Source organism: Carya illinoinensis, chromosome 15 (genome assembly GCF_018687715.1).
Source record: "Carya illinoinensis cultivar Pawnee chromosome 15, C.illinoinensisPawnee_v1, whole genome shotgun sequence".
NCBI classification, from domain to species: Eukaryota; Viridiplantae; Streptophyta; class Magnoliopsida; order Fagales; family Juglandaceae; genus Carya; species Carya illinoinensis.
This window is the reverse complement of record NC_056766.1, coordinates 35,952,113-35,976,521: the sequence shown is the minus strand read 5'-3', so window position 1 is coordinate 35,976,521 and position 24,409 is coordinate 35,952,113. Positions and strand designations below refer to the sequence as shown.

The following is a 24,409-nucleotide window of genomic DNA, read 5'->3' as shown; positions in this document are numbered from 1 at the left end:
ACGAAGAAAGAAATTAAGTTTTCCTTTGTTTGCTCAATCTCATTACTAATGGTAAAAAGCATTGATGGGGCTGGGTTTAAATGAAACCTTAAGGGCACCCATTAACAAAATTGTTCTGGTTCACGTTTCTCTCTTGAGTAATGCTATATATAGTCATAGAGTGTAAAAGTGTCATATATGATTTTAAAAAAGAGTGGGATTTACTTTTAAAAAATTAATTTCTCTTTCATGTTACTCTTGTATTTATTCATTTTTTTTAAGTGATTGCACGATATTTACATACTCATGACTACAAGTATCATTTATCTTCTCTCATTAATTGCATTTGATTTGTTCCATTTAAGGGAGGTTAATGCATGTTGTGGCACTAATTCTCAAGATTTATGTCTTTTTTTATACTTATATATATGTCTGTTTATTTAGTGCCTTCCTTATTTAATTCTCCTCATTAACTCAAATATCCAACTCTAGATTTTCTAATTAATTACCATCTTCCTTATTTACTTCTCCACATTAACTCCAATATTGAATTAATCTAAGTTATAACCAAAAAGTTGTGGTTGTAATCTTCCTTAATTACTTCTCCAATATTCAAATCTAGATTTTATAACCAAAAAGTTATGGATTAAAGTCCCTATCAATGCAAATGGTAGGAATTATAAGAATACATTCTCAGGAAGAAATCCCAAAAAGATAGCCAATCGTAGGAGATCGAACTTATGATCACATCTTAAATAGCGGAGCAAATTGAAACTCATAAACGATATCATGTCAATGCATTTCTTTATTTTTTGTAACTAATTTGATAGAAAAGGTTGTTGAGCTTTTGCCTTTAAAATATTAAAAAAAAAGGAGAAATATTATTTATAGTCATGAAGTGCATAAACGCCGCATAATTTTTTTTGAAAAAAGTGAGTAAATACAAGACCTATATGAAAAAAATTAATTTTTTAATAGTGAATCCCCTTCTTTTTCGGAGCGATTGTACTTGCGCATTCTACGATTGTATGTAGTATTACTATAAATATATATGTATTCATAAAAACTCAAATCCTAAAATCAAAAAGTGAAAAGAAAAAGCATCGATCTGTTTTGTGAAATTTGCTTATTTCCTAGATTTTCAGTGCAAATAAATAAATAGTTGGGCTAATTACACTTTGCCCCCTCCAACTATCATTCAATTCACAATGTGTTCCTGAAACTATTGATTGCATTAAAGTGGACCCTCTTACTTTCAAAATGTACCAATCCCCCCCCTTCTGTCTAAATTGAGCGTTAAATAGAACGGAAGACTCACCCACGTGCTTCTCACATGCACGTCCTTTAATGCAAAGACAAAATCACCCCTCACTCCATCGGCTTCCATTTCTCCAAACTGAACTTCATATTCAAAAAACCCCAAATCCAAAATTCAAAAACTTTAACTCGAAACCACTGGCCATCAATTGATTGCTGTTCACATTGGTGTTTCGTTCAGCTTCGCACCAATCTGAGTGGCTTCATCAAATATTTTCATTCATCTTCATCGAGTTGGTTTCTGTCTTCTTCAAGCAGTGGGTGCCGTAGAGGTGAGTCCATCTCAAAATGAGTCCATCTATGTCATAATCGAATTTATATGTTTTTTGTGTGAAATTGAGTAATTTGGAATGACAAATTACTCAGTTTTGAGGATGTCCGTGTCCAATGTTGCATGTGGGTGGGTCCAATGTTGTCACAGTTTGAGAACACAATAACATGTTTGTGTTATTATTGTCTTTGTTGTTGGGTTGTGACAGAGGGACCACAGAGGTGTTACCTTGCATAGGAGAAGTTTCAAATTTATTTGTTTGGTCCAATAGTTGGAATGAAGTTTACTTTATGGTTGGTCTAATAATTGAGTATGGTCCGTGACTAATTTAATGGACAATATTTTGTAGGATGTCTACGAGGAATTTGTTATTTCAAGTCCATCATGGTGGGGTAATTGATAGGATGTAGAATGGAGAATATATTGGGGGTAAGACTAATGTGTACCATGAACCATATGATGAGGATGAGCTATCATGGATTGAGATACAGACGATTGTGACCAAGTATGGTTACAATCCAGGTGACCTAGTTTACTATACACAGCCTGGCTTGGGGATGCACAATGGTCTTAAATTGTTTACATCTGACCATTATGTGCTGTCTATGGTGTCTACGCTTCAGGGTCAACAAGTGGTTTATTTGTATCTTGTGTCTCATTCTCGAACTTTAGTACACCAGTCTTTTTTGCATGATCATCACGTCGAGGAGGATGTGAGAGAGGATGAGGGGGATGAGGAGGAAGCAGAAGCACGTCGCCTTGGACTTAATGATCCATTTTGGAAAGAAGTGTTGAGTAGTGAGAATGAGTTGTATGATATTGATGTCAACACAATGGGAACATCGAGGTCAAAGCCTGTACAACCAAGGAGCAAAAGTGTTGAGTCTCTAGTGACAGTTGATGATAAAGAGCCACAATCTCATTCAGATGCTGAGGATGAGGAGGATGAATGGAGGAGTCTTCCACTTGGAATAGGCCAGGACAGATGTGGTCCAAGGTGGCCAGAGGAGGATGACATAGGTATAAAATACTATTCTATTTTCTTGTGGAGAATTTTAGTGTTTATTTTTCATGACATGCTAAACAGTGCTTACTTTTCACAATTAGCAGGTAACTTATCTGATATGGCACCAAGTGATGTTCTTCAATCTCCTATTCCAAGTTGCGATGAAGGACATCGTGATTCTAAGTTCTCTGAGTTTCAAGCTGTTGACTAGGAGAAGCCAAAAATTTCTCTTGGAATGAAATTTGGATCTACAGCACAGTTTAGAGAGACAATACGGAGATTGAACCTAAATATTGGTAAGTTTATAGAGTTTGCAAAGAATAATGAGGATAGGGTTACTGTTGTCTGCAATATACCTAAATGTCCTTACTGGGTTTATGGGTCTTTGATTAGAGGGTAACAAACTTTCCATATAAAGTCTATGAATCCAAGACATGATTGTAGTAGGAGTTATAAGAACCCCATTGTCACATCATCTTGGATTGTATCGAAGATGATGCCACTGTTTTTAACCCAACCTAATGTGCCTATCAATGCACTTGCTGATGAGATTAAGAGAAAGTGGGGAGTGGAAATTCCTAAAATGAAGTTGTATTGTGCTCGAGCGAAGGCTTAGTTTACCATATTTGGTAGCCATAGAGAATAGTATGCCAAGATATGGGACTATTGTGACCTGAAACAAAGGAACCAAGGTAGTTGTTTGTTAATTAGGGTGGAACGAATAGCTCCTGAGTTACCTACTATTTTTCAAAGGATGTACGTAGGATTGACAGCATGTAGAGAGGGTCTTAAGGCTAGTTGTAGACCATTGATTGGTTTGGATGGTTGTTTCTTAAAAGGACCATTTAAGGGGCAGCTTCTATGTGTTGTGGGTAGGGATGCAAATGATAACATGTACCCCATTGCCATGGCCATTGTGGAGGCAGAATTAAAAGATAGTTGGGAATGGTTTATTGAGACACTTATATCCGATCTTGGACAGCAACCTGAAGGCGGGTGGACATTTATTAGTGATAGACAAAAGGTAATTTTGTAAATCTTTCAATATATTCTATTAACTAAAACCTATTAAATGAGCCACTTGTGAAATATTTTTTGTAGGGTTTAAAGCCAGCAATGGAGGAGTTGGTGCCTTATAATGACAGTCGTATATGTATCAGGCATTTATATGCCAATTTTTGAGATGCTAGCCACAGGGGTGTGGCTCTGAAGGAGAAATTATGGTAGGTAGCCACAACATAAACCAAAAAGGACTTGTAGAGTGCTATGGAGGAACTGAAAGCCCTTAGTCCTTTTTGGTTTAACACATTTCCAAAGTTTGAACATGGTTTAGTTGTCATAGACCCATCACAATGGTCTAAAGCATGGTTTAACACATTTCCAAAGTCTGAACTGGTAGTGAATAATCTCAGTTAATATTTCAACGTGTATATTCTGCAAGCACAAGATAAGCCAATTGTGACTATGGTGGAGACCATACGGAAGAAACTGATGAGGCGTATCAGTTGAAAAGGGAAGTAATTGGTAAATGGGAGAATACAATCACACCTTGGATAGTTGCGAAACTTGAACTTATGCATGACCTGTCCATCTATTGTACTCCAACATATGTCGGATGTGGTTAGTTTGAAGTTAACAATGCTGGTAGGCAATATGTGGTTGATTTGGAAAAGAGGACCTGCTCATGTCTGAGATGGGACATGACAGGTATTTCATGCCCTCATGCATACACATGTATTGTGTATTCTGACCAAGACCCTAATGTGCACCATTACTATAGTGCACAGATGTGAAGGGTAGCATACGAGCCTTTAATTTACCCTATGCCTAGTGAGGATCAATGGCTCACTACCACATACGAGAAACTCACTACCCTTGAGGTTAGGAACAACCCGAGAGGCCAAAGAAATATCGAAAAAAAATTAGGGCGATCAGCAAGGAGCAAACAAGTTGAGGAAAACTGGTATGCATATGACATGTTCGAGATGTAAGCAAGTTGGTCACAACATAAGAAAATGTCCGCGTGGGAACACAGGCACACCCTCCTTCACTTTTGCTGCAGAATTTCAAGCTACTTCCAAAAATGCATATGAACAAGTTAGTGGCTACACGTTCCTTATTTACTATACAGTATTCATTTACATATATGTTAAAAATATTGAGAATGTTAATTTACATTTAAATTTGCTACTAGGTCATTTCACAACCTCAAATGTCAGAGCCTTCACAGCCTTCACAGCTAACAACCCCATCTATGCAAACTAAGGATGCTCCACCGGAGTCGCTTTTACAGCCAGAATGGCAAACAAGTCCTCCAAGCCAAACTAATCAATTGAAAGCTCTTGTGGGTCGTGTAAAGATGTTGGCCAAACGACAACCTAGCAGGTGAACCAATGGAGGGATTTACCTATGTAAGGTGACATTATTATTAATTATTATTAACACAGTAAGTTGTTGCCACAAAATTTACTCCATAACCAAATTACATACAACAAGTGATGTCTAATACAACAATCAAATTCAAAACAACAACCAGAGTCAATAGACATCCAAAAATTTACATTAACTAATCCTACGCTATCATCAAGTAATGGCGACTTTCATCAAGATGATGGGACATTTTCATGTAGATAACAATAACAACCAGAACAATTACAGTGATACCACACCATATGCAATTATTGTATTTTTTGCGCAAGTCTTTAGATTTTTCCTTCTCCTTATACAAAAAATTTTGGATATGCTCCCTGCGCTCCCTCTCCATCACTGAGTTAGCCTCCAATTATGTAGATTTTTCTTTCAACTTATTGCATACCTCTTGGATATGCTCCCTGCACTCCCTCTCCATCACTAAGTTTGCTTCCAATTCAAACTTCTCAATTTTGAACTCACGACTCCGTATTTGGAGTCTATCTCGTAGCTGGCCTATGACATCTCCTCATGTGGAGCAAAAATCATCATCTACCCAATCAAAAAATGTACAAAACCTGTCTCCACCCCCATGTTGACAACCAGGAGTCCAATAAGGGTATCTCCATAACTTCCTTTTGTAGTTATCATCCGTAGTTGACACTCTTAGACGTGCCCATAGTTTGCAATGGCAAAATGGGCCATCTAGTGGTGCTTTACCACCCCAACTCGTGCTAGATGAACCAATGGACATCTTTCACAACTTGTTAAAATATGTCAAGATTATGAGTATGAAACCTAAGAAAATAGAGGTTGATGAGCCAAAAGCTTTTTGCTCTATAGAATTGAATCGATACCGTTCTTTACAGACTACTACAACTTTATACCAAAGGAGAAAAGAATCCTAACAAACTAAACTGGAACATTGTCTAAGCATGGTATTGAATCAAAATCATGGCAAATAAACTGGAACATTGTTAAGCTAAAATGTACAGTCATTTAAAGCATTCTTGAGCTACAATAAACTCGAATAATTTTTTCACCTAACAACATACAATCATTTCTAGCATTCTTTAGCTACCTCAAGGCCAAAGATTTGTTGTCAATACAAGTAATGGATTTATTGTGATTGAGAAAGCAATTTGAATGAGAGCTCTACCAAATTCCTCTGCAATGGACTTGCTAACAGCTCGAAGAGGACGTCGACGTCGTGGTCGGCAGCTTTGCTAGGGTTCATCCTCGCCTCACTCCATCTGCAGTCTGCCCCAGCTTATTTCTCCATTGCGCCCAATGGTTTCAAGCCAGAGCCAGACGTTCTTCACTTTGAAACGAAACCGTTTTCGAGCATTAATAAAACAAGTCATTTTGGCCAAGGAGTTTGGGGTTTTTTAGATATGAAGTTCAGTTTGGAGAAATGGAAGCCGATGGAGTGAGGGGTGATTTTGTCTTTACATTGAAGGATGTGCATGTGAGAAGCACGTGGGTAAGTCCTCCGTTCCATTTAACGCTCATTGTAGACGAAAGGGGGGGATTGGTACGTTTTGGAAGTAAGAGGGTCCACTTTGATGCAATCAATAGTTTTGAGAGTATATTGTAAATTGAGTGATAGTTGAAGGGGGCAAAGTTTAATTAACCCTCTAAATAGTTACTAAAAATACTATTCATCATATTTTTACCATTTTTCTTCGTAATTTCTTAATACAACATAAAATGATTAACAGACAAGTGAAACATAACAAAGAAATTTCGAATTATTTGATGTCTATCACAGAAGAAATGACAAAAACATGTAGATCATTATTGTAAAAAAAAAAATAGAAAAAAGAGAATTACAAAGGTATTTTGAAAACATATAGATCATTATCATAAAAAAAGAGAATTTTGATTATAAACATATTAAACTCTCGTTGTTTTTTATAATTATTGTCATGAAGTAGAGGTTAAGTTTGAAGAATTTTGAGAAACTCTATCTCGCAGGATGAGATAGAGAGGTGTATTGTATTCCATATATAACAATGTTACAGAGTAGCCTTGGTGGAATTATACAAGAAAAGCTAAAATTATGTAACAAGACTAGTTAGACTAAACTAGTGTGCAATAAGTTAAGCATGTACGAATAAACCAACAGCTAGCTAGTATATAATTTTTTAATATAGGACATTATTAACAATGATGCGTATTAACATTTAGGTTAGTAAGTAGTAACTATAATTATAATTATAATTAAATATTTTTTTAATGAGTTAGTTACATAATCCACATTAATAATTCACTTTTAATTTTGGTAATTTAAATATTTTGTTATTAATTTATTTGCAAAAAAAAAAAAAAAGATGAACCAAAATAAACAAAATAACTGAGATAGACCAAATGGACCAATTGGACCGTCTGGTCCAGTCCACTTCGGATGATTGGTTTGATCCAATCCAAAAAAATGATAGATCTAAAGTACTAGCCCATCATCCTCTAGGACCGGACCGATTTACACCCTTAATTATTATCCACATTTAAGGCTTTATTTTCCCCCTCCTAAAATTGAACTATAAATAGCGCAGTTTCATATAAACCCTAGCACTTATTTCACGGTCCCGACCTCTATATATCTCTCTTATTATCTCTCATTTCTCATTGTCAACAGTCAAATCTCTATATCTCTCACCTGATCTTGACATTCTATAACATTCATTGGGAAACTATAGTTGGGATCTCCAAAATTGCATTCGCATGGACTCTCATTGACGTCATTCATCTAAAGACTACATTATCTTGCCCGCACTCCTTTGTCCTCTTCATCTTTATATCTATTTGGATTCGCACCATTCTCCAGGTCTTTGATCTTCAACTTAGTGTCGATGCAAATTACATTTGATTGTATTAATTATGAGTTTTGTTTTGTGTTCATTCATTTCCTTTTTTTTTTATTGAATTTTTTATTTGAGTTAAATGATTTATGGATTGGATTTAGCAAATGTGTACTGTTTGTTATTTGTTTTGGCCAAATTTCGAATTTTAAGTCCAACTCCACTTCAACACACCATGCAAAAGTTGGCTGGGACTTAGAGTTAGGTTTGGTTTGGCACCATAAAATTTTTATCTCAAATTCAAAATTCTCATCTTATCATTACAATTTTTTCAAATTTCAATACAAAATATAATAAATAATTCAACTTTTTCTTAAGTTTTTTAATTTCCAAAATAATAATAATATTAAAATCGTCTTAAAACTCAAAATTCTCGTATCAAAATTTTTAGTTACAAAACCGAACATTAGAGTAGGGGTCTAGATGTTATTTTGAATCTAACCAATTAAATCTTGGATGTGACCAAATAGTTAAAAACGTTATTTAAATATTTTACCAGTGAAGAAATACATCATATAGTGTGTGAGATCGATAAAACTTACTCAGAGAACAAAAAAAAAAAAATTCTCATAATAAAACAGGAGGCAAAATAGATTGGGTAAATAAATAAAGAAAGAAAAGAAGATTTTAGATACTCTATTTGGCTAAAAAAAATCCAATTTGGATATTATACAATTAATAAAATTTAAGATATCATTTATGACATAATTTAATAGGGGTCCTTGATAGAGGCTATATGGGTACACAAACTCTCAAAGGTCATACAAACAACATGAATTGAGAGAATGGAGATAAACTTTAGTCGGACAATGGATTATCAAAAATGTTATCCAGAGAATGGGTTCTCTTTATAGTTTTCTGGTAATCCATTGATTCGATTAAAGTGATGTATTCCAGTACAAATATATATCTACATAGAGTGGCAAATAGATTGTTCTCTTTATCAAGCAGAGCTCCAAGTCGATAGATGATACAGTATTATGAGAGTTTCAACAACTCTTATAATTGGATCTATAGGCGATCAATGATTTTCTTGTCCTTCAGTTATTTATCTTTTACTTCGATCTTGTGTCTCTTGAGAAATTTGTTTAATTTTGTGGGTAAGCTCCATCTATCTCACTTACACTCCATTTATAGGGTATTTTTTTCTTCACCTGCATAGCACTTTCTTCAACTATATAGCGCCCCAGTTGGTTTTTTCACAGTAACTATTATGATTTTCATTAACTTGTGATTGGAATCGACATCAACTTTTTCATGAATAATGTCTGCGACGGTGCCTGATGTAGCCGTTTTGTTTGGTTGCGTGAAACTCCAAAGCGAGATAGTATGGCACGATCACGTGAAGCATATTCCAAAGCGATGGATTTTTTGTGGCTGAGAGACGAGGCCGGGATTTTGAAGGAAGTTCTTCATTTTTTTATATTGATTCTCTTACTCTCTCAAGAAACCCGGACATGCTCGACAACTTTGAATGAACCAAAGGCAAGAATTAATAACAGTACAGATCACGGCCAAGGCATAAGGGCTTGGATTAAAAGAGATTCTGGGATGCCTGTCCACATGATTCATCTTCCTCCCAAGTTCTCTTTTGAATGATCCCTGCTGTATTCAAAAGATTTTTTCCTGTAAGACTTCGATAATTTTTAGAATCTCCATGCATATGGGTTTTTTGCTGCAAATGTATGGGGGGCGTATGTAAAATAGAATTTAGTAATTTACACAAATGTTTTTTTTTTTTTTAAGGGAATCTCATTTTCTTAAGGAATTCGTTTTGAACAATATGGGACTTACAAAAGAGATCTGCAATAATATATCTCTTTATCGAAAAAAAAAACAAAGAGATCTGAAGGAAGAATTTCTTGAATTTCACAATATTATAACAAAAGAGATTTAAAGATATATTGATTTGGCATTACAAGCCTTTACAATGTAATTGATTTTCTATTTTCAAATAGAGTACGTACGTATATAGAGATCGTATCAACATTCTACAATTCGTTAAGTTTTTACTAAAAACGTACGGACATTTATGGCATAAATAATATTTAGAAGGATTTTTTTGTCATAATTGTTCTTGAAAAAGCTCAATATTATCATAATATATAGGAAGTGAAATGGATGAAAATGAAATTCAGAAAGTTTTCCTATATTTGCAAGATCTCATTAGTAATAAGTATTAATAATCATGAGCATTAAGAGGTTTAATTAAATAAAACCTTAAGGGCACCCATATTAAATAAGCCCCAATTAATGTGTTATTATATATAAATCAATTCATCAATTCATTTTCTTACCATGCTATTTAACGACGTATTCTAAATGTATTTTGAGTACCCAATTTTCTAGAAGAGTTTTAGGATATTATAATGTATTCCACACGTTAAACATACACACGTGTGTGTATATATATATACTCTAACATTGGACATGGGCAAGGCTCCGATCGAGTCAAATATAGTATATGAAATATTTCTTTTCTTTCTTTATTTATTCATCAAATTTATAGTATATGAAATTTATGTTTTCTTCTCTGAGTAAGTTTTATCAATCTCACAGTCTATATGCCAAGAGCCTAATGGCCTGATGTCATGTTTTATCATAATTGTATTATACAAAAATTTAAGTCTCTCCTAATTCACACATAAGGTTCAAGAGGATCCTCCACACACTTATTTACTTTCCCAGCTTCTTACTAATTACTACGAGCATATGTAGTCATGAAAAGGTTCATGCCCATTCCAATCAAAAGTAAAATAAACCAAAAAAAAAAAAAAAAAAAAAAACCCTCAAGAAAGAAAAAAGAAAAAAAGAAAAAAGAAAAAAAAGATTGGACGCCCACCAAATAGTTAGGGTAATTTATGTAAATGTTGTCCCAATGATGAAACAAAACTATAAGTGAGAGACAGATATTAGACCTACAACAAAAATAAATAGGTTTCCAAAAAAGAAGAACAAGATTGAACTCATCAATAAATAAATAGTGGAAATGAAATATGGAAGATGCTGCATTCAACTTGGATCTCTAATCTCCTATATCACACTTGCAAGACTTTATCATTCATCGGGAACTACGCTTAATTAAAACAATAACCAGTCCATTTTCCATGTTGTGTAGTACTGTGTGTGCATGTGTGGAATACATCACTTTAATCATACTAGTGGATTATTTGAAAACTATAAGGCGGTCAGGATTCATTCTCAATATAATATTTTTGGTAATCCATTGCCTAACTAAAGTTTATCTCTATCTTCTTACTCAAGTCATGTTGTTTGTATGAACTTTTTAAGGATTTGTATAGCCCATATGGCTTCTTAAAAACCACCTGGCTCTACGTCTTCGTGCCATTTCGTTCCCCTTTGTCACCTTTTGACCACCTCCCTCATCCCCCAGTCTGAGCTGAGTTCATCAGTGCTGCGAATGTCTCCTCTCAGCCATGTGGCCATTATTTGTCTCATCTCTCTTACACACACACACGCATAGGTCAAGTACCCGTTCCCCCTATTACAACCTGCGCACTGCACGGAGTCCCCATCACAGTCATGGGTTGTGCTTGTCATGGGTGGATCTCTCAGCCTATAAATAGAATAGACTTCTACCCTTCCAAAACCCATCTCGTGCCCTCCCTCCTCTTCCTCTCAATCTCGTCCTCAACCCCTAGACCTCTTATCCCCTCTCTATTTTCCATCCTACGTAGCTTAGGAGAATTTTACCTAGGATTCTGTAGCATGCCGCTGGATCCTCCATCACCCTCTAGAGCTCACTAGATGTCACTTGACCACCCCCACACCCTTTCCACTTCAACTCGTTCTCTCCCCTACTCTTAGATCTGTTGGGAGCTGTTCTGACACAGAGATGATTATAAATAAAGGAGAGATGAAATTTAACGTGGTTCGGTAATTGCCTACGTCCACAGCTACTGTAATTTCACTATGAAATTATTTTTACAAAAACCTCTCTTGTAAACTCTCTCTGCTCACCCACTCTCTCATGTATCTTCTCTGCACAGCGCTACATGCAGCACACACTCTCTGTTTTCTCTCTACAATTTTCTGCTGCACACTCACCTCAACTGAGCTCTCTCCTATTTATAGGAGAAAGCCGCCTACAATTTTTTTTGGTGCAGTGATTTACGGAAGAATTGAGGCGTCACTTGCTGCAGACACTGTGCGTGTCTGCAAGTGGCGCCTAACATGTCAAGGAAGGAAACGGTGCATGATTCACTGTTCACCGTTTTGTCTCCACTCATAACAATCTCCCACTTGGAGACAAATGAGTCTACATATCTTTATAGCGACCATTACAGCAACTTCAAGTCATACCTTTAAGTACGAAGGCCAACTGAAGCTATACACAGCTTCAATTTGTCAGCAGTAACTACTTTTATAAACATGTCTGCTGGGTTCTCTGCTCCTCGAATCTTCTCAAGTATCAGTTGTCCACTATCGAGAAGAGATCGGATAAAATGGTATCGCAACTGTATGTGTTTTGTTTTGGAATGAAAGGTTGGATTCTTTGCAAGAAAAATAGCACTCTGACTATCACTGTGCAGAATACCTTTTTCATTCTTCTTTCCCAATTCCTCCAAGAATGACTGCAACCAAACCATTTCCTTCCCTGCTTCAGTTATAGCAACGTATTCCGCTTTTGTAGTTGAGAAAGCAACAATCTTCTGTAACTTAGAAGCCCACGATACAGCTGTACCACCCAGCGTATACACAAATCCAGTAGTACTTTTTTTGCTGTCAACGTCACCTGCTAAATCAGCATCTACATATCCCTGTAGTTTTAAACATGCTTTTGTAAAGCATAGTGACTTATCTGAAGAGCCTTGTAGATATCTTAAAATCCACTTGACTGCTTCCCAATACTGCTTTCCTGGATTACTCATGTACCTACTCATAGCTCCCACTGCTTGTGCAATATCTGGCCTTGTACAGACCATGGCATACATAAGACTACCAATAGCAGGTGCATAGGGTATTCTGTTCATGCATTCTTGCTCTTTCTCCGTCTTTGGCGACTGATCCTTAGTTAGTCGAAAGTGACTAGCTAAGGGTGTGCTCACTGGTTTCGCCTTGTTCATGTTAAACTTTCTGAGCACCTTCCTCACATACTCCTCCTGAGAGAGTTTAAGAGAATCATTAGTCCTGTCTCTAATAATTCTCATACCAAGGATTTGTTTTGCAGCACCCAAATCCTTCATCTCAAACCGCTTTGACAACTGCTTCTTAAGTTTATTGATCTCCTCGATGCTTGACCCTGCAACGAGCATATCATCCACATACAACAGTAGGATAATATAAGAGTTGTCAAAGTTCTTCATATAGCAATAATGGTTAGCCTGCAGTCTTGTAAATCCATTATTGCACATGAAATTGTCAAACTTTCGGTACCATTGTCGTGGAGCTTGTTTTAGGCCATACAAGCTCTTCTTTAGTTTACAAACTAGATTCTCTTTTCCCACTGAGAATCCTTGTGGCTGGTGCATATAGATGTCTTTTTCCAAATCACCATGAAGGAATGCAGTCTTCACATCTAATTGCTCAAGATGTAGATTCTCTGCAGCCACAATTGCCAACACTAGCCTGATCGTGGTCAATTTTACAACTGGAGAGAAAATGTCTGTGTAGTCGACACCTTCATTTTGTTGAAACCCCTTTACGACCATTCTGGCTTTGTAGCGCTTGCTACCATTGTGCTCTTCCTTAATTCTGTACACCCATTCGTTGTGCAAAGCCTTCTTGCCTTTTGGAAGCTTAGTTAGCTCCCATGTCTGATTTGACATCAATGACTTCATCTCATCTTGCATGACTTTCTCCCACTTGATCAAATCTTCAATTCGTAGAGCTTCATCATAACTTTCCGGTTCACCACTATCTGTTAGCAAGATGTAGTGTAGAGATGGTGAGAACCGCTGTGGTGGCCTGATTGTCCTTGAAGATCTTCGAATAATAGTGAGTGGTGTACGTTGTTCGATCTGTGTATCATCATTTTTTTGATCCTCGTTCTGATCAGTGTTGACTCGAGTAACATCAAAGTCAACAACCTCAAGTTTCCTTGGCTGCTTCTCAGGTTCAGCTTGTGACTTAGCTTTGTACAGAATCTGCTCATTAAATATCACATTTCTACTTCTGATGATTTTGCGATTTTTATCATCCCAAAATCGATAACCAAATTCTTCATCTCCATAACCGATGAAAAAACATTTTCTAAATTTGGCTTCTAACTTGTTACGATCAGTAGAATCTATGTGAACATATGATAAACAACCAAAAACTTTCAAATGGGAAAGATTTACCTTCTTTCCACTCTAGACTTCCTCTGGTAGATCGAACTTTAAGGGAACTGAAGGTCCCCGATTAATCAAATAGGCTGCAGTGTTAACTGCTTCAGCCTAAAAACATTCAAGCAATCTTGAATTCAGCCTCATGCTTCTGGCACGTTCATTGAGAGTTTTGTTCATGCGTTCTGCTACGCCATTCTGCTGCGGTGTCCCGGGAATAGTCTTCTGAAATCTAATCCCATTTGTAGCACAGAATTCTTTAAACCCTCCGTCGATGTATTCTCCTCCATTGTCTGACCTCAGACATTTTAACTTTAAGCCTGTTTCATTTTCAACCATGGCTCTCCACTTCTTGAAAGTATCAAATGTATCAGATTTATTTTTCAAAAAATAAACCCATACTTTCCTGCTTGAGTCATCAATAAAGGAAACATAGTATCGCGATCCTCCAAGAGAAGCGACTGGGGATGGCCCCCACAAATCTGTGTGTACCAACTCCAACTTTGTAGACTTTGGAGTTCTACCATTTTTCAGGAAGCTAACCTTTTTCTGCTTCCCAAAAATGCAACCTTCACACATGTCGAAATCAGTTGATTCCAACTTTGGTAACTTCCCTTTGGATAATAGTACTTTCATTCCTTTCTCACTCATGTGACCAAGCCTTTGATGCCATAGGTTGGCATTTGCGTCAGCAATTGCAACAGTATCTCTAATACTTGAAGTCATGTATAGAGTACCTGTTTTTGTGCCTCGAGCTACTACCATAGCTCGTTTTGTTATCTTCCACGTGCCACCGGTAAATAGTACCGAATGCCCATCAGCATCAAGTTGTCCTACAGAAATCAGGTTCCTCATGAGCTTGGGAACATGTCGCACCTTCTGTAGCAACCATGCACTTCCATTGGGCAGATTGATTGGTACATCTCCCATGCCTTCGATTTCCAACGCTTCACCATCTGCTAAGTACACCTTTCTGAAATCACCAGTGACATAATTCTGCATGATTTCTCGGTGTGCTATAGTGTGGAATGAGGCTCCTGAATCTAATACCCAAGATTCAATTTGGTTGTTGACTGAAAGGAGTAAGGCATCTCGGAGATCTTCTGTTGTGGCATTAACAGAGTCATGCTCATTCTTCTTCTTTACTTCCTTGCAATTATTTTTGAAGTGGCCAATCTTGCCACAATTCCAGCACTGTACTTGTTTTTCAGACCTAGATTTACTTCTGCCTCTTCGGGACTTTGACTTGCCTCGATTTGAATTTCTACTAGCTCATTTACCTCTCGTCTCGAGGTTTAAGGCAGAATTGGAAGTTGATGCTTCTCCTGTATCTCTTCTGCGAACTTCCTCGCTAAGAATATGGTCCCGAATATCTTGATACTTCATCTTTGTTTTGCCATAAGAATTGCTAACAGCTGTTCTCATGGCCTCCCAGCTTGTTGGCAATTGAGCTAGAGCAATCAGTGCACGTACTTCATCATCAAATTCAATCCCCACTGAAGCTAATTGATTGGTGATGGTGTTGAACTCATTCAGATGCTGAATAACTGGAGTTCCTTCTGCCATTCTTAAGTAGAATAGCTTGTACATCAAATGTACTTTGTTATTGGCTGATGGCTGCACGTACATGTCTGATAGAGCTTTCATCAAATCTGCTGTGGTCTTTTCCTTTCCCACATTATGTGCAACTGATCTTGACAGTGTTAGTCGAATGACTCCCAACACTTGTTTATCAAGGAAACTCCAATCTTCATTGCTCATGTCATCTAGCTTTCTTCCTAGGAGTGGAAGATGTAGTTTCTTCCCATAGAGATAATCCTCTATCTACATTCTCCAGTAGGCAAAGTCTGTACCGTCAAATTTCTCGATACCAACACCTTTAGCTTCTTCTCCAACCATAACTTTACAAATGAGTTCAAATTTAAACAAACAAAGATCACCGTTGTGTCCGAAACACTCGAATTAGCTGGAAATGAGTCCGGAATGATCCAAATAGTTTGTTAGCACTATTTGATCGTCGTGATGGAACTCCAACAGGCGTGATCTAGCCCAAAATGATCTGCAACACGTGAATGGTTCAGATCGAATGTACTGATGGTGAATCTCAAAATTTCAACCGTACGGATGAGTCCGGAATGATCCAAATAGTTGGAAAGTACTATTTGATCGTTAAAATCGGACTCCGAATGGCTTAGATCTAGCCCAAAAAAGATCTGAAAAAATAGACAGTTCTGATCTGTCTGGCGCGTGGGGTGCACGCGCTGTATAGTGCGAGTGGTGGCGAGTTGGCGCGTGTATTACACGCGCTACAGTATTGTGTGCGCGTGGGGGAGAGTGAGGCGTGTGTATTACACGCGTTGAACCTCTGTAGGGCGCGTGGGGGTGCGTGGGCGCGTGTCCTTCGCGCGTCTTCAACCTCTAGAGCGCGTGGGGGTGCGTGGGCGAGTGCTCTTCACGGGTCTTCAACCTCTGGAGCGCGTGGGGCGCGTGGGTTATAGCAGATGCACGCGCTGATCTTCTAGAGGCGTGTGTAGGCTCGTCCGACCTCTATTTTTGATTCCGTTTGTGGCAACGGATTCGTCTCGACGCGAGGAATACCCTGGAGTTGACAAAAATTGATTTTGAGCAACTTGAATTTTCAAACAGCTCGAACTAGAGCTCTGATACCAGTTGTTGGGAGCTGTTCTGACACAGAGATGATTATAAATAAAGGAGAGATGAAATTTAACGTGGTTTGGCAATTGTCTACGTCCACAGTTGCTGTAATTTCACTATGAAATTATTTTTACAAAAACCTCTCTTGTAAACTCTCTCTGCTCACCCACTCTCTCCTGTATCTTCTCTGCACAGCGCTACACGCAGCACACACTCTCTATTTTCTCTCTACACTTCTCTGCTGCACACTCACCTCAACTAAGCTCTCTCCTATTTATAGGAGAAAGCCGCCTACAATTTTTTTCGGTGCAGTGATTTACGGAAGAATTGAGGCGTCACTTGCTGCAGACACTGTGCGTGTCTGCAAGTGGCGCCTAACATGTCAAGGAAGGAAACGGTGCATGATTCACTGTCCACCATTTTGTCTCCACTCATAACAAGATCCACCCTACCCAATCCTAGATCTCTCTTTGTTAGGATTCTGCGCCACCACCTACCACCACCATCCACCACAAACTTCCCCCCCTCAACCCTCTGTCTACGTTGGATTTTCCACCCATTATTTTTTCCTAGTTGTAGAGTCTCTTGTTTGCCCAGATCTATCCCTATCACCATGCCCTACCAATTCCACTAACGTGCTCCACCCCTCCAAACACCGCCATAGTAAGCTTGTACTTTATTTTTTTAGGTTGCGTTTAAATTTGACAATAATCTTTAAATATATTTGTACCACATAAGTATAACAATAATCTTTATATGTAATAATATTCAAATGTCACTAGCACTTCGTCCAAAATATAATTACACCCAAAGTACTCATCGCCCAAGTACAATGAACATCTTAACTTACATACAATAAAACTAAATGAAGGTAGGCCTCGATGGTTATGCTTCAGGTTGGGCTGGTCTTTCTCCCTTGAGGTAATTATCCCGGGCTACATCGGCATCAAGATCAATAGCATTGAAGAATGAACCTCGAGTGGGACTAGTGAATGAGATTTCGATGAAACTTTAGTAGGTTAAAACCCACGATAATAATAATGAATATGCACACATCATTTCATGTAAATAAGATTAAGAACACACATATTGTAAGCATGGCAAGGAATCACCCTTAAGTAAAAATATATATTCATAAGTATGGCAAGAAATCTCCTTCTAAACAAAACATATACATTTATAAATATCACCAAGTGTCAGGAATGACTCCACCCATTTGACATGGGGAATCTCTCCACTCAGCTAGTACAAGAACATGTTCTCCAAAACCAATAGGGAATCTCTCTATGTAGTTAACATATGGATCACCTCCACCAAAACATAACAAGGACACTCCACCTGATCATCAAGAAGACACTCCCAACCAACAATATCATTTGAAGCCAACACGAAAACAGCCCAACCCGATCATCTCATGGAGTCCCTTTACCCATATGAAATTTGTGGAACATGCTGCTCAAGAATTGTACGGAAAGCCTCCAACCCGATCTTATGAGTGCAAAGCACATTGAAAGCATGTCACTTTAAGTTACATCATCTTTAAATCATTTTCTCAAAGTAATCAATAAGCATTTAACCTACTTTTCTAGTATGGTTGGAGGAGTTAACCCACCTTGATAGTATTCTAAATACTAATGGTTGCACTAGAGTGACAATCCTCATATTGACAAAAACTCTAGGCTCTCATTGATTGTGAAACCTTTGGATAGAAAAGAGGAAAAGTGGAGTCCTTAAGGATCTCTAAAGTGGGATCTTGAATATCGTTTGTTGCATTTTATGTGGCAGAACTACCAGATAGTCTTGGCAGAACTTGACATTTCCTTTGACCTCTTTCTTGCTTGAATGAGAGACATTTGATTTTGCCAATCCAATTGTCCTATGGACTTGAAGATTGATAGAAACTCGAGTGACTAATGGGACAAGGCATGCATGTTTCTATAGCCCGCCTTGGAACTAAACCTTCCCCTTATGAGAGTCTCCCAAATGGAATTAGGACATACTTATGAGGTTAGATGATATGGTATATATGCTGGTTGATATTCCTTCTTCTAAGGTGTGCTCCTGCTTTGTCATCTGATAGGTGAACCTTCCTTCATTGCCATGTCTTGTGCCGCATCTGCCAGACTCTCTACAATGTGTTGCTCACCTTACCTCCACCTTGGCCGCATGTTGCTTGCCTAACTGCCTCTTTGTCACTAACATTGTGCTTGCATGAGGGAATTCCTTCCCCCAGTTCGGCGTGATTTCAACGTATACCATCTGGAATTACTTACAAAACTACATTTCTTGGATACCCTAATAATGATGATTTAATTTTGAAAGAACTTATTATTCTTTTGGAGAAAATTTCACAAAATATATGCCTTTTTCTTTTCCCATTTTTTATGTTTTAGGATTTGAGTTTATATAAATACATACATACTTTTGAACATGTTAAAGGCAAAAATTCCACAACCTTTTCAATTTGCTCCATTGTTTAAGATGTGACCGGTAGTTCGATCTCCTACCATCGGCTATCTTTATGGGATTTCTTCCTATGAATGTCATTCTATTCACAGATAGACTTACATCCATAACGTTTTCTTATAAAACTTAGACTTGAATATTGAATTTAATGGGGAGAAGTAAATAGGGAAGATTACATCTATAACTTTGTTGTTATAAAACTTAGATTTCAATTTTTATTTTTTTTATACAAAACAATTAGATCAGTAGAAAAAGATAGAAATTCTGAGAATTAATGTCCCACGACGCTAACTTCCCTTAAATAAAGCATCTGCAATTAATGACAAAGGATGGGGAAACGTGTACAAAGGTGTTTTTACAAAAACGTTTTCAATGGGTGCCCTTAAGGTCTCATTTAAACCCTCCTCAATGCTTATTAGCCCATCAATGCTGGCTTATTAGGAATAATGAGATCTTGCATATATAAGGAAAACTTTTTGCTTTTCGTTTTCATCCATTTCACTTGCTATTATGATAATAAGCTTTTACATTAACAACAACAATGTCGTCCGTTTTTAGTAAAAACTTTAAAAATTGTAGAATGTTGAAAAATAAAAAATCATTTGCATTGTAAAGGCTTGTAAAATTCAAGAAATTCTTCCTTGAGATATTCTCTTTTGTTAGTCTATTGTTTAGCCAAACTGCAGTCAGCCATGTTCAAAACTTTGTCCATTTTTTTCAAATTCTTTTTCCTTGTTCTATATAAGGTAGGACTCGGATTTCCTACAGCAGCCAAGTCTCTTTAAATAAAATAGAAACAGAGAAGGGGAAAAAAAAAAAAAACTGACTTCATTAAGAAAGTCAAACGTATCTTTAACCACTTTACACATATCAATCTTCTAGACTGCTTAATTCGGACTTTAGTCATGATCTTCAGCATCTTTTGTTTTTGCATATGTTTATAAGAAATTCTATATTTTACATACGCCCCCATACATTGCATCTTTGCAGCCAAAGCCCTAAGTAGAGATCATTCAAACGAGACCTTTGGAGGAAATTGAATCATGTTGACTCAACCCTGAATCTCTATTCCAACCCCTTTTGCCTTGGTTCAATATTCAAAGTTTTCGAGCATGCAGTCTGCGTGTTTCTGGAGAAAGTATTTGAATCAATATCAGAAAATGAAGAACTTCCTGCATAATCCCTCGCCTCTAAGCCACAATGTTGAAGTTTATGGCTCATACATGGGGGTATTTTTGTAATTTTTTTAAATATATCCGTACGTCTAGGATTAGTATAAATATACATTATGTAATCCTAATTAACTGATAGTGAATTTTGCGCTGTTCACTCTTTGTGGATGTAAGCATATCACCGAACCGCATTAAATCTGTGTCAATTTCTATTTTTTTTTTTTTTTATCATTCTATACAATTCATCAGCAATTGTCTCATATTTCACAACATGCAACAAGCCCAATGCTCTGGAATATGCTTCACATCATGCCATACTATCTCCGATCTCACATTGGACTTTCACCCAACCAAACAAAACAGCAAGAGGCACCATGACAGATATTATGCATGAAAAAGTTGATATCAATTCTAGTCACAAGTGAAAGAAAATCATAAAATTTACTATAAAAAAATCAATTGGGTCACTAGATATATAGTTAAAGATTCCATTCAAGTGTTGTGCAAGTGAAGGAAAAAAAAACCCTATGGAGTGTGAGATAGCTGGAGCTTACCCACAAAATTAAACAAATTTTCCAAGAAACACAAAGATCGAAATAAAAGATAAATAAATGAAGGAAAAGAAAGATTTAGTTGTTAAATTTGACTTGGATCATTGATCACCTATATATCCAATTATTAGAATTGTTGAAACTCTCATAACTCTGCATCATCTATCGACTTGGAACAGATCTACTTGATAAAGAGAAAAAGCAATCTATTTTCCAACCTATAAATATATATATATATATATATATATATATTTGTGGAATACATCACTTTAATCGAATTAATAGATTACCACAAAACTATAAAGAGAAGCCATTCTCCATATAACATTTTTGATAATCTATTGTCCGACTAAAATTTATCCCCATTCTCTTAATTCATGCTGTTTGTATGACCTTTGAGAGTTTGTGTACCCATATATATAGCCTCAATCAAGGACCCCTATTAAATTATGTCATAAATGATATCTTAAATTTTATTACTTGTATAATATCCATATTAATGAATCCTAAATTAAAGTGTTATTATATATATAAATTATAATATACTCATAAATTAGTTTCAAGCCTATAGAGTATATGTATTCTTAAAAGAGTTTCAATTACACTAACATTGGATAGAGGCAAGGATCCAAGTCAAATAGAGTATCTACAATCTTTCATTCCTTTCTATATTTATTCATCCAATCTATTTATCCTCTTGTTTTATTAAGAGAAATTTGTTCTTTTGTTCTCGAGTAAGCTCCATCAATCTCAAACCCTATAGGATGTATTTCTTCACTGGCAAAACATCTAAATAATGTATTTAACTATTTTGGTCACATCCAAAATTTGGTATTGCTAGATTTGTTTCCGACTCCAACTCTGAGTCTGAGCCAACTATGGCTTGGTTCTATAGACTTGGTGTTGAAGTGGAGTTGGACTTAAAAATCGAAATTTGGCAAAGAAAAAAAAAAAAACATGGTACACATTTGGTAAATCCAATACATAAATCATTTAGCTCAAATAAAAAAATTTCAATAAAAAAGGAAATGAATAAATACAAAACAAAACTCATAATTAATATAATCAAATGTAATTTGCATCGATTCTAAGTGGAAGATTAGATACCTTGAGCATAGATTTGTCTCCGACTGTAACTCTAAGTCCGAGCCAACTTTGGCTTGGTTCTATACACATGCTGTTGAAGTATAGTTAGGTTTAAAAATCAAAATTTGGAAAAACAAATTGGTACACATTTGGTAAATCCAATCCATAAATTATTTATCTCAAATAAAAAAATCTAAATACAAAAAGAAAATGAATAAATACAAAATAGAACTCATAATTAATATAATCAAATGTAATTTGCATCGATACTAAGTGGAAGATCACATACCTTGAGCATAGTATGGATCCGAACAAAGCGTAATAATGAAGACAACAAAGGAGTGCCGCCATGATAATGCAATCGTAAGATGAATGACATGGATTAGAGCCCATATCGGTGATATTTTGGAGATCCCCCTTCTAGTTTCACAATGATTGTTACAAAATTGGAGAGAGGAGGAGAGTGAGAGTGAGAAAGAGATAGAGATAGAGATTTGACAATCGACCATTAGAAATGAGAGAGATATATATAAAGAGGCTGGGATAGTACAATGTCTTAGGGTTTATAAGAAATGACGCTATTTATAGTTGAATTTTAAGAGTGGGGGAAATAATAAATGTGGATAGTAATAATTGTTGAGTTTGCTCTAATAATTAATGTGGTCATCAACTCATGAACAAGTCTGAGTTGTTTCGAATAATAAATGAGCCATAAACAATATGTAACTTACTCTATAAGGTTTTCAGGCAATGTATTCCCCCACATGAGCATTTAATACTGTATTTATCACTCTATGTATATTATTATGTAATTCCATCAAAAAATTAAAAAAAAAAAAATCAACTGTGAAAGCTTAAAATTGAATATCAAAATTAATGATGGAGAATTAAGCGAAGAAGATCTACAATAAATTAACAACTATTACTATCCACATTAACTCTACCATGAATTAAGGGTAATTAAACAACTTGAATGCAATTAATGAGACAGAGAAAGAGAAGCATTTAATAGAAATTGGACTGAATGGGAAAAGAAAAAGACTTGCGGTGGGGAAACAAAGAAATGGTATTATGTAGATGATTATTCATTATTTGAACAATACTACAATCATCATACGAAATTCAAGTCTCCCTAATTTATGCAGTTTCGTGAGTGTGGATTAGAAATATAAGTTATTAGATAGGAAAATTTATTTGAATATAATTTCCATAAAATTAGGTTTTAGGTTTTTGTGAAAACTGTTTTATTTTTGTATCTTTTTCATGAAAATCTAGGAAAATGATTTGAAGAAATAATTTTAAAAAAAAGTAAAAATGTTTGGATTGATATTGAAAAACTTTTTAATTTTAATTTTTTCTTTTTTAAAAGAAAAGCCAAACATGCTGGTAGTGATCTAATGATATGGACAGATTTAGAGATAGACCCGACTATCTTGGATTTAATTATATGTAGAGAAAGAGAAAATTGAGTTTTATAAGTTATATATATAAATATAAAACCAAACTTTATTGAAGATAACAATTACAGATATTTATCAAGCCAAATAGCTTGAGAAAGAAAGCCCATAATACAATCCCCTCAGATTTCAATATTCTCAACATTACATGCATTTCAGGCAAGCCTATGTGCTGTCGAGTTTCCCTCTCTATAAACATGTGTAAAGGAAGAGGATGCAAAACAAGTCCTCAACCTTCTAACTTCAACAAAGAGAGCTCCAACTTCAGAATTAGACATATCATTCTTCTGGAAAGAATCAACAAGCAAAAGACATTCTGATTCCACCATTAAATTTCTTATACCCATACCAGCACATAGTTGCATACCATGAAAAACAACCAAAAGTTCTATAGTTTCCTAATTATCCACTTCATTTTCGGCCTTAATTGCTGCCATAATAATTTCACCCTTATAATTCTTGAGAATCACCCCAATCCCAGCCTTCTTAAGATCGCTAAACATGGCATCAATAGTAAACTTTAAGAACTCAACTAGAGGTGGACAGCACCTAAGATGCTTCTGCAATTGTATTTGATTATGATCCTTTACAGATTTGAACCTCTTCAAAATGCCTTGAGCATGTTTAGCAACCTGTTTTGTAGTCAACACTAATTATTGAACATGGTTATTGATGATGACTAGAACACTTTTTTTTTGTTGGTTTACATTACATCTAACCTTTGATTATTATTGGGACTAGTTTCAAAGAATGTTCTATGTCATTTCTTATCCTTACTGTATTAAGATATTTTTCACGGGATCTTGGTCTGCTAGTTGTTTTTGTCTTAGGTACACACTACATTCATCAAGTTGGTTTTGTGACCGATCCACCAAAGGGAAGATTGTATATG

General features: G+C 36.2%; 1 long non-coding RNA gene across 1 annotated transcript; it reads right to left on the bottom strand.

The window, feature by feature from the left end:
* Positions 1-20,061: 20,061 nt before the first annotated feature.
* LOC122295962 lies at positions 20,062-22,596 on the bottom strand. The gene is made up of 3 exons (XR_006238338.1): positions 22,350-22,596; positions 22,082-22,151; positions 20,062-20,762 (listed from the first exon to the last, which is right to left on the bottom strand). It is a non-coding gene; the product is annotated as an uncharacterized LOC122295962 (long non-coding RNA).
* Positions 22,597-24,409: the final 1,813 nt, after the last annotated feature.